General features: G+C 48.3%; 1 pseudogene; it reads left to right on the top strand.

Moving 5' to 3' along the window:
* Nucleotides 1–10640: 10640 nt before the first annotated feature.
* LOC123154466 (putative F-box protein At3g17480) lies at nt 10641–12007 on the top strand (annotated as a pseudogene).
* The last annotated feature ends 268 nt before the right edge of the window (nt 12008–12275 follow it).

Raw genomic sequence — 12275 nt, 5'->3', positions numbered from 1 at the left:
CAGTATGACTTATATCGCCCACAACTCACTTGTGTTCTACTCGTCCATATAACATCAACACATAAAACCTAGGCTCGGATGCCACTGTTGGGTAACGTAGTAATTTCAAAAAATTCCTACGCACACGCAAGATCATGGTGATGCATAGCAACGAGAGGGGAGAGTATGATCTACGTACCCTTGTAGATCGACAACGGAAGCGTTTGGTTGATGTAGTCGTACGTCTCCACGGCCCGACCGATCAAGCACGGAAACTACGGCACCTCCGAGTTCTAGCACACGTTCAGCTCGATGACGATCCCCGGACTCCGATCCAGCAAAGTGTCGGGGAAGAGTTCTGTCAGCACGACGGCGTGGTGACGATCTTGATGTACTACTATCGCAGGGCTTCGCCTAAGCACCGCTACAATATTATCGAGGACTATGGTGGCAGGGGCGCCGCACACGGCTAAGAATATGATCACGTGGATCAACTTGTGTCTCTAGGGGGTGCCCCTGCCTCCGTATATAAAGGCTCAAAGGGGGGGTGCGGCCGGCCTAGAGGTGGCGCGCCAGGAGGAGTCCTACTCCCTCCGGGAGTAGGATTCCCCCCGCCCCGCCCCCCAATCCTAGTTGGAATATGATTCGCGGAGGGGGGAAAAGAGGAAGGGGGGCCGGCCCCCTCTCCTTGTCCTATTCGGACCAAGGGAGGGGAGGGGCGCACGGCCCATCTCTGGCTGCCTCTTCTCTTTTCCACTAAGGCCCACTAAGGCCCATATATCTCCCGGGGGGTTCCGGTAACCTCCCGGTACTCCGGTAAAATCCCGATTTCACCCGGAACACTTCCGATATCCAAACATAGGCTTCCAATATATCAATCTTTATGTCTCGACCATTTCGAGACTCCTCTTCTTGTCCGTGATCTCATCCGGGACTCCGAACAACCTTTGGTACATCAAAACGTATAAACTCATAATATAACTGTCATCGAAACCTTAAGCGTGCGGACCCTACGGGTTCGAGAACAATGTAGACATGACCGAGACACGTCTCCGGTCAATAACCAATAGCGGGACCTGGATGCCCATATTGGCTCCTACATATTCTACGAAGATCTTTATCGGTCAGACCGCATAACAACATACGTTGCTCCCTTTGTCATCGGTATGTTACTTGCCCGAGATTCGATCGTCGGTATCCAATACCTAGTTCAATCTCGTTACCGGCAAGTCTCTTTACTCGTTCCGTAATACACCATCCCGTAACTAACTCATTAGTTGCAATGCTTGCAAGGCTTAAGTGATGTGCATTACCGAGAGGGCCCAGATATACCTCTCCGACGATCGGAGTGACAAATCCTAATCTCGAAATACGTCAACCCAACATGTACCTTTGGAGACACCTATAGAGCACCTTTATAATCACCCAGTTACTGTGACGTTTGGTAGCACACAAAGTGTTCCTCCGGCACACGGGAGTTACATAATCTCATAGTCATAGGAACATGTATAAGTCATGAAGAAAGCAATAGCAACATACTAAACGATCGGGTGCTAAGCTAATGGAATGGGTCATGTCAATCAGATCATTCAACTAATGATGTGATCCCGTTAATCAAATGACAACTCTTTATCCATGGTAACATAACTATCTTTGATTAACGAGCTAGTCAAGTAGAGGCATACTAGTGACACTCTGTTTGTCTATGTATTCACACATGTATTATGTTTCCGGTTAATACAATTATAGCATGAATAATAAACCTTTATCATGATATAAGGAAATAAATAATAACTTTATTATTGCCTCTAGGACATATTTCCTTCAAATATCGTCCATCCCTAGTCTTGTCCAAACTTCTTTTGCTCTGTCACATAGAAACAACAAATGTTTTGTGTCTTCTGGCCCAGATGAGCAGGCAGGACACTTAGGCGAGACTTTCACATGCCTATTAGCTAAGTTAACACGACACGGAATAGTGTCGTGAAGTGTACGCCAAATAAATATTTTAACCTTTGCTGGACAAGCAAGTTTCCAAATCCTCGCCCAAATAGGATTGACCGTGGTACGTCCCATCCCATTGATATATCGTAACTTGTTCCCATATTGGTGGTCCCATTCCACAAAATAAGCAGACCGAACTGAAAAAATCCCATTTTTTGTGAAATTCCAAGCTATGAAATCTGGCATATCATGTTGCGATATCGGGATCGTAAGCACTCGCTGAACATCAATAGGCCATAGAGTCTGTCTGAGAAGATCTTTATCCCAACTATTTAGGATTGGATCAATCAAATCTGCTACCTTCCGTAACAACTGGCCTCCCTTAGGGGTAACAATTTTACGGTTTGCACAATTTGGAATCCATGCGTCCTCCCAAATGTCAATATTCTGCCCGTTTCCCACTCGCCAAATATGACCACGCTTCAGGGAGCTCACACCCGCCATAATACTTTGCCAGGTGAAGGAAGATCCCTTCTTCAGGTCAGTGTTCAACAAGTCACCGTCAGGATAGTATTTGACTCTCAAAATAGTAGCACATAGAGAATCCGGATTCTCGAGAAGACGCCAAGCCTGTTTAGCAAGCATAGCCAAATTGAAACAATGGATATCCCGAAAATCCATTCCTCCTTGGTTCTTGGGTACACACATTTTCCACCAAGCCATCCAATGCATCCTCCTTTGGTTGTCCTCATCTCCCCACCAGAAATGCGCCATCGCGTCAATAATTCCTTTGCAAATTTTTTTAGGAATTTTAAAGACCGACATTGCATAGGTGGGAATAGGTTGAACAACCTCTTTAAGTAGGATCTCCTTTCCTCCAGCCGACAGAAGTTTTTCCTTCCAACCACTAATTCTCTGAACAATACGATCGATTAAGTATTGGAAACAATCGGTTTTATCTAAACCCACATTGGCCGGTAGTCCTAAATATTTGTCATTCAAGGCCTCAGTCATTATATTGAGGATTGTACACATTTGTTCTCTAGTGTCCACTCCCGTATTAGGGCTAAAAAAGATGCTGGATTTGTCGACACTGACCGTCTGCCCTGAAGCTGCGCAATACGAATCTAGAACTGATTTTAATGTTTCCGCACTTTGCAAATTTGCTTTCATAAGGATTAAAGAGTCGTCAGCAAAAAGAAGGTTCGTGACAGATGGGGCATCTCTGCAAACCCTTACTCCTGAAATATTCCCATTTTCTTCCGCATGCGTTAGTATAGCTGTGAGACCCTCCGTGCATAACAGGAATAGGTAAGGAGATAGCGGGTCTCCTTGCCTCAGACCCCTAGTAGGTTTAAAACTTTCACTTTCCTCCGCATTAAACCGAATACGATATTCAACAGTAAAACACACTCCATAATAAAATTTACCCACACCTCACGAAATCCAAGTTCGAGCATAATCTCCTTGAGAAAAGGCCATTCAACCCGGTCATAAGCTTTATGCATATCCAATTTTATCGCACATAATCCTTCTTTGCCTGCTCTCTTTTTCTTGATGGTGTGGAAGCATTCGTATGCCACCAATACGTTGTCCGTAATAAGTCTTCCAGGCATGAATGCGCTTTGAGTTGGGCTAATAATATCTGGTAGGAACACCTTTAGGCGAGAGGCAATCATTTTTGCAATAACTTTATACACCACATTGCACAGACTAATTGGTCTAAACTGGGTTACCTTCTCCGGAGAATTGACTTTTGGTATCATCACAATCACAGTATCATTCCAACCAGATGGGATAGTGCAAGTGTTTACTGCTTTCAAAACCTCCTCGATCAGATCATCTCCTAACATTGGCCAAAACCATTTATAGAAAATAGCATGGAGCCCATCCGGCCATGGGGCTTTCAAATCCCCAATGTCAAACAAGGCTTTACGAACATCATCAGCCGTATACGGAGAAAGGAGGGCATTGTTCATCTCAGTAGATACTCTCCTCTTTACCAGTGATAACACATCCTGATTAGGTTGCTCGATCTCTGAGGTAAAAAGCTTTTTAAAATATTCTGTGATATGATCCTTCAATTCCGTATCTTGTCGCCAGACCCCAGTATCATCGAGAAGTTTTTTGATATTATTTCTCTTTTTCCTAGTAGTAGCTGCATTATGGAAGAAGGGAGTATTTCGGTCTCCGTGCATCAACCAATTTGCTCTACCTCTTTGTAACCAAAAAATCTCTTCCTGATCCAACAGATTCTCAATGAGAACTACAATTTCTTTCTGCCTAGAAAGGGAATCTATATTCATAGGGCCACGTTTCACTTTTTCTAACTCTTTTTTTAATTTATTAATTCTCTGTTTTGGTCCCTTCAAGATCTCACGATCCCAGGAATGTAGATCGGCGTGTACTGCTCGGGTCCTGTCTGCGAGCGACGGGTCAATACCAGCCAGCTTTGCCTTCTCCCACGATGTCTTGACAATTTCACTAACAGTTTCTTCTTTAAGCCATCTGGCTTCAAATTTTTTAATACCCCTATTCAACGTCGTAAACATATTACCGTCAAAATAATCCATATCCAAAACTAACGGCCGGTGGTCAGAATGTACATGGTTTTCATTAATCATAGCCGCCCAAGGAAATTTATGCACCCATTGTACATTACATACTGCACGGTCAAGACGTTCCCTAATCTCACCTCTCCTCCATGTAAAGGGGTCGCCTATGAACCCCATATCATCCAAGCCACATTCTGCTAGACAATCACGAAAATCCTTCATCATTCCATTCGGTCTCGCGTTGCCCCCCTCTTTCTTCAAGGAATATAAAATCTCATTAAAATCTCCTAGAATCACCCATGGATGATTACCCTTATGATACAAATTACGAATATCCTCCCAAGATAAATTGCGATCACTCCAGTTCGGATGACCATAAAAACCCGTGAAACGCCACTGTACGACTTCCTCATTCATAAACAAAATATCAATAAAATTAGTCGAGATATAGTTCAACTCAAATGTATTCACTTTATAATAAAACAAGACAAGGCCCCCGGCCCGACCATCACTCTCCACCACAAACATGGAATCAAAACTAAGGACCCGACATAGCTCATCGGCTTTACAATTATTCAAGTGGGATTCTGAAAGAAAAATTAAGTCTGCCCGAACCCGCTCTTGAAGGTCCAAGAGCTCTCGAACTGCCGTGGTAGATAGCATCCCACGGCAGTTCCAACCAAGGATTTTCATTTGGCCCGGCGGACGTCCTCACCGGAGGCCGCTGATGCGCCATCGTCTCCAACTGACTTCCTTCTCTCCTGCACATACTCTTCTTCCTTCTCACCCGTCTCCCTCGCTACGTGGCTAACAACACCGTCCACATCTTTTACCGTCTCTACTCTACCCGTACAAACTCTCTTGCTTGAGACATTTACATCATCATACAACAAGCGCTCAAGACTATCCATGCTATTTTTCTCAAAAGAAAACACTAAATTACTACCCGTCGGACACGCATCGGAAAGAGGTCTTCTCTTTTTGCCTATCGTTTTCTCACGGTCTTCCACCGAACGATCAGCACCTCCTTCCTTTCTAGCCTTTTTCCCTTTCACCTTTTCGTGTCCCTGCGTAGCAGATTTAGTGGCGTTGAAAATAAAAGATGAGCCAGGCTCCCCAAATTCTCCCTTGGCATTTGCTGCAGCAAATTTAGCAGCCACAGCACTGGTTAGTGCCTCAAGCATTCCCGTCTGGAATAGGAGTTGGCCCTGCTCTGGGGTTTGGTTGGGCACCACCATCGCCATAGTACACAGGCCCCCCTGACCCGCCAGGATAGTCTGGTCTGGAGCAGCAGTGGGCTGCATGTGTTGCTGGAGATGCTCCCCATCCTGGCGCAGGTCCTGCAAGGGCACTTGACACTGTACCTCATGGCTCCGCCTGACAAGCGCAGCCGGCGCGCCCGCCTGGTCCTCCTGACCAAGCGACGCCCCAACCGGAGTAGGCAGTACGACCCCCTTAGCCTGACCCTCCTGGCCGGTGGTCGTCTTGTCGGAAGAAACGACTCCCTTATCGGAGACCGTGAGACCACTCACGGCAGTAGCCACCTTGATGACGTCCGTGGCCTTGGCGATGTTGTTGTTGACGATGCCTGTAGTCGAGTTGTTGCCGCCGCGAACGTAGTTCCCGAAGAGGAGACCCCTCCTGCTAGCACCTTGGCTCTTCCAGTAGGGCTCAACACTAAGGTTTCTAGGAAAATAAACTACTCTCTCCTCTCTTGGAATTTTACAAAACCTCTCTGATGTATGACCCACTATCCCACAACACTCACAGTATAAAGGTAGTTTCTCATACTTTACATCATATTTGAAGATCTTTGAACTACCTAAAGGAGTAATCTCTACAGAGCATTTCAGAGGCTCATGCAATAATATCTTCACACGCAGACGCAGGTATTTCTCAACAATTACATGGTTACGGTGCGAAACCTCCAGCACCTCTCCCAGTTGATCCTCGAGAGACCACCCTACACTCTCCGTCTTAAACTCGAACGGGAGATCGCGTACCTGGACCCATATGGTCATGACGCCAAGGTCGACCTCTGCCGGGTCACCTAGGGGTGGGCATAAAAACCGACGAACCGAAGACCGAAACCGTAAAAACCGAATTTTCGGTTTTTGTCACTACTACAGTAAAATTCGGTTTTCAATTATACTAACCGAATTTAATTCGGACTGTTCGGTGTTATACCGATAACCGGAACAGAAACCGAAGTAACGTGATCAAACACGCAAAATCCCAGCGCCCAGGTACTTCGCGTGGCCGCATGTGCGTGTCATGGACGGCCTTGTACCTCCCCTGGGCCTTCCACGTACACGCAACCATCCAAGGCCCACACTTTTGCACAATAGTTTCTCTCTGGCAGCACAGTACGATATTTCACTTGGATTTATCCCACCTCGGCTAGCTAGACGGGATGACACAGTGAGCTTGGCTACTTAAGAAGACAGGGTACAATGGGTACAACGCGCAAAACAGTTAGCCTGGGTCGAGTAAACACTTAATGCAGTGTCGTTTTGAATTTATTCTTTCTACTGTTAATTCAGTGCATGATGAAAAAAAATATGTTTTCTGTACTTGGTGCCTAGTTTGGTTAATACTGAAAACCGAACCGAAAAATCGGTTAACCGAACTTTTGGTTAGTTGAATTTTTGTGTCTACTTCGGTTTTCACTTTGACTAACCGAACTTGTAAAAAAAACCAAACAGTAGAAACCGAATTTTTGGTTTCTATCGAACGCCTAGGCCTAGGGTCGCCCTTGCCGTCGAACTCGGCGAAAATGAGGCCGTCCCGCTTGAAGTGCCATGGCTGCGCCTTAAGCACAAACCGACGGTCACTCTCAGCGGCAAAATTGAGGACGAACCTCCCGTCTTCGCTGGCCACCTCTTGGATGGTGACCACACCCTGGTTCTTCCAAGCCGTGCACCGGAGGAGTATGACCCTCGGGTTGACCTGGAAAGGGGACAGGAGGCGCCCCACCACCAGCAGCCCGTTGATGGCCTTGTGAGCAGCCTCCATGTCAATGACAAGAGGCCGGCTAAGAGAGGAACCAGCTTGGACAATGGCCGGCGAAGAGCCCCCTCCCTCCATGGCGTCCATCACCCCCTTGGAACCCACTCCACTCACATGTTTCTTCCCCACCGCCCTACTCACATTCTCTCCCTGACCCGCCATGGAACACTTCACTAGGCTGCCACAAGGAATGGAAGGAGCAGAGAACAAGTGATTCTGCAATGGTGAGGAACCGGAAGAGAAACAGCCTCTCCCGTGACCACAAATATAGCAAGCCAGTGTCCCCTTCCATTCAGCCTCGAAAATAAAATTGATGCAATTAACCATGATTGAAATGCCATAAAAGGGCAGTTTCCTAATAACTACAGCACAAACAGCTCTCTCTCCCCAAGATAATCCACGAATGGAAGGATCTGGAAACAAGATCGGCTCCTCCTTCAAATCCCACTGACCTCTCGTACTGACAACCGAAAGGAAAGGATAAACCCCTCGGTTACTATAGCTTACGTGACATCCTTTGGGTATGTTAAAGGATACGGCTCCGATTAAACAACCCAGGCTGCCGCTCCAGGCAAGCCCAGGCTTTCAAAAAGGTTTGCGTGGACCAGGCTAACCAAGTTGCCTGGTTTAGCGGCCAGGCTAATTGCTCTGCCTTGTTCTCTGGCCAGGGTGGCTCCTTGGTCACGAGGATTCGAACCAAACAGGAGCCAGGCAGCTCCCAGGGAGGCCCCAGGGCAAGGCCAGACGCACTACGCTCAGGAAGTGAACCAAACTGGCCCATAGTGTGTGCATCCTCAGGAATACCTAATGGTTTCTGGTTATATATATAGCCTATATGAAGATTTTTTTTAATAATTAAACAAAAGTCAAAATAGTTTAAAAGTATTTTCAGATTAAACTTGACTTTGTTATGCACTAGTATACAAATTTCACGAAAAAAAGTTGACTTCAGGGCAAAAAAAGACAAAATTTATTGACGACTGCTACAAATCAGCCGATTGATTTGTTACAACTTTAAGTCGCCCTCAGAGCCGTCTGATCAGACACTCCCAGCCGCATGATCAGACAACACCACGACCCAGTCATGGCCGCACCGACGGGGCCCGGGTGACGCTCCATTGCACCTCCGGCGACCCGCCGCGGTGCTCCACTACAGCACCGACGAAGCTTCAACGGTCCCACCGCACTTCATTGAAACTCCAGCGAGCTTCATCGCAGCTCTGGCGGCGCTTCATCGCAACTCCGGCGAGTCTGCTCTTCTTCACCGGCTGCTGCAACCAGTCGGCTAGCATGCAACACCACACGGTCGGTGCCGCCACGCTTCACTGCAGCTCCGGCGGCCCCTGCGCTGCTTCATCGCAACGCCGGCGAGCCTGCTCTACTTCACCTGTTGCACGCAGTCCCGCCGGCCATGGCAGCAGCTTCTGCCCAGCCTAGCCTACGGCAGCATGAGGTGAGTGGCGACAACAATTTGCAGCAGCGGTGCAGCGACATTAGGCGACGACAACTTGTAGCAGCGGTGCAGCAATGTGCGGTGGTGGCTGCGCTAGTCTACGGCGACTGGCGACGGTGCTGGTGTGTGTGTGTGGGGGGGGGGGGGGGGTGAAGAAGAAACTGAAGAAAGAATGAGTGGCTCAGCGCATCGGGAGGAAGAGAGATAAGCGGCACGTGTGCCCATCGGACGCGTGGCGCACACTGGAGACAACTTATGAAGCGTGTACATCATCCGACTGATTTCAATGCTTTTCCAAATTTATTTGTTATTATAGGTCACTGTTGACCGTAAATTTGTCTTTTTGAAAAGAAGTCAAAGAGCGATTTTATTTTTGTGAAATATTTCTCACAAGTATAATAGAAGGTAAAGTTTATTTTAAAAATATTTTCCAAGATGTCGCTGCTCCACGCCCTAGGAGGGTAGGAGGATCGATCAAAGGAGATCGAGGCTGTACGATGGGAGAGTACATGTGTACAGTTTTGTTCGGTTTGTGCCGGTGTATAATTTCTAGCCCCATCCATTGATCCTAATTCAGGAAGCCATCATGATTCATTATTTCTTTCTAAAACCGCCATCATTTTTTTTTCTAAAACCGCTATCATTCTTTTTTTTCTTTTCTAAAACCGTCATCACTGTGCTGACAGTTTTCAAATAACGCTGATTGGATGACTTGTGGCGTCTGAATGAAAACCTAATGGATTGGCCTGCTATCAGGCGCCACAAATCCGGGGCAAGACGGCCCATGTGACGCGTTGTTAGACGACATCGGACAAAACCTAACGAGCCCAAACCCGACCACCCATTTCCGGATGCGCATGCCGGAGTCAGAGGCCAAGGACGACGGCCGCGAGCTTAAGCGGGCAAAGGCGGAGGGTCGACTCCTCCTGCCAACGCTCCTGCTCCCTCCCCATCGACCCACAGCAGCATCTCCTCCGCGAGGTCATGCACCATTCACTAACCTCGACGGAGACGGACGCCAGGCGCCTCCGACGCAAAATGCGAAGGCGCTCTAGCTAGGGACCGAAGCTTTGGAGCGCCTCACGAGGGAGAAGGGTTCTGCCAAGGCTAAGGTGGCGCGCCACGCGAAGTAGTAGGAGCGCGCCAGTGTCGGAGATCGACACCACCACCATCGACAATGACTGTCCTCCTGCCCGGACGCCTGCACGGAGGAGATGGGCCGCTGCCATAGTGACCGTCGACTACAGTGACATCTGAGTTGATTTTGTCTATCTCAAGATGATGTCGGTTCAGTCTCTCGAAGATCCTCATAGGGTTAGGTGTATGTGCATACGTTCATAGGGGTGAGTGTACGCGCGTATGTATGAGAGTCTGTGTGTGTATTGTGTTAAAAAAACTCGAGCCCCAATTTAGTTCAACATAATTTTCGATTTGAAACCGACTTTGGATTGTGGTCCAGGACGATGCCGTGAACAATTCCCGGAGAATAACGTTTTAGATTATTATTTTTCCCGTTCGTAGTCACACCTCACACGGCAAACGAAACATCAGATTTCAGGAGGCAAGTCCGAGTCAATTTCCATGTTATCCAAATTTCCAAGTTCGAGTTAGCTACAGTTTCCATGTCCGACTCGGTCGAGTATGTACGTGCTTATATAGGGCTGATGCTGGACGCTCGAAATCCCACAATGTGTATGCACGCTGCCACAAATCATACCAGCGGCAGCCAAAACGCTCGAAGATGGCTGACGATGGACGCCCCAAGTTGGTCCATCGACCGGAGACCATGCCGTGCCTGCCTCACGAGCTGATCGCGTGGAAGATCCTGGTCCGGCTACCCACCAAGTCGCTGCTGCGGCTACGGTGCGTCTGCAAGGCCTGGCGCGACATCATCTCCGGCGCCGACCCCTCCTTCTCTCAGGCGCACCTCGACCACCTTCATCAGCAAGTCAAGAAGCCCTACAGCCTGCTTATCGCGCCACGTATCAAAAGCGAAAGTGACATGGAAGATCCCCGCGACACAAGAAGACCCTGGGCCGATATGAAGGTTACCTCCCCGGGGCTGTACCTGTGGGAGGAGAGCCAGAAGGACATCGCGACCCTCTTATTCGACATCTCCTCATTCCCTGCCGAGGGGGCGGCGACAAGGCATGGGCTCACGCACTGCGACGGGCTCGTGTTTCTGCCCGCCGAGGATACAGTGCGTGTGCTCAACCCTGCCACACGCCAAATCCGCGTGCTGCCATGGAGCCTGAACAGTGTTGCGCCGCGTCGGTGCCCCCAAGGTGAAGGCCACCAGGCATTCGGCTTCGGACGCGACCATCGCTCCAACGCCTACAAGGTCGCCCGCTTCTTCCACCGTGAAACGCGCGGCATGGGCGGTCTCGGGATGGAGGTGTTCACTATCGGAAAGGACCAGTGCTGGCGTGAGACAGCCGTGCAACCGCCGTACCCTTTCGTAGCTGGACTAACGGCGACATTCTTCAAGGGCTCCTTGATCTGGACAATCGACCATTACTCGCCTATGTATGATTACTCACATCTCGATGATGCTGCAAACATGCCGTGCTTTGTCCGTTTTAACCTTGAAGACGAGTCATTCAGCGTCATGACCGGTCCTCCATGGTACAAAGGGGCCGACTATCTTGACACCAACTTTGCCGAGGTGAACGGGAAGCTAGCCATGCCTCATCCAGGGCCCAACAGTGAAATGGTCGAGATATGGTGTGCGATGACGTGGAAGGCAACGACCTGCCACGGTGGCATCAGCGGCATGTGCTCGATTACCCATTTTCTATGCGTCTCATTGCCACGTTTGGTGACGACTGACGAGATAGTGTATCAAGATACAGTGGACTATCTCTGGCGTCGAACTCGTCAAGGAGAAAAGGCTATTGCGCGCATGAATGTCTTGAGATATTACAACCCCGATATGGGCACGCTTGCTGAGTACTCATGGAGGACCGTCAAAAGCTTCGATGTAATATTTTATGTTCCGACCTTAGTTAGAATCTAGATAGCTTCTAGCGGGCTTACTTATTGCTAGCTATGTAATCAGCAAGGACCGTCACTGCTATTTTTAATAAAGTTTGTTTAAACGACGTAAATATTATGGACTTTGATATGACTTCATAAGGCCGGGGCTTGCATGATGACGAGCTTCAGATAACTGGGTCACTAACGGTTTCTTCGGAAAAAATCCTTATTTGGTTTGCAGCCGAGGAGGACGCCATGCATGGCTGCATCGCAAGAGAAAATTGAATTCCAGGTGAAGAATATTTTGCATTTCTCTCACCGTTCATGGTCACACAACAACCAAAACGTCGGATTTCAGG

This window comes from Triticum aestivum, chromosome 7A (genome assembly GCF_018294505.1).
Source record: "Triticum aestivum cultivar Chinese Spring chromosome 7A, IWGSC CS RefSeq v2.1, whole genome shotgun sequence".
Lineage (NCBI taxonomy): Eukaryota > Viridiplantae > Streptophyta > Magnoliopsida > Poales > Poaceae > Triticum > Triticum aestivum.
The sequence above is the reverse complement of the archived record's forward strand: the minus strand, read 5'-3'. Positions and strand labels throughout refer to the sequence as shown.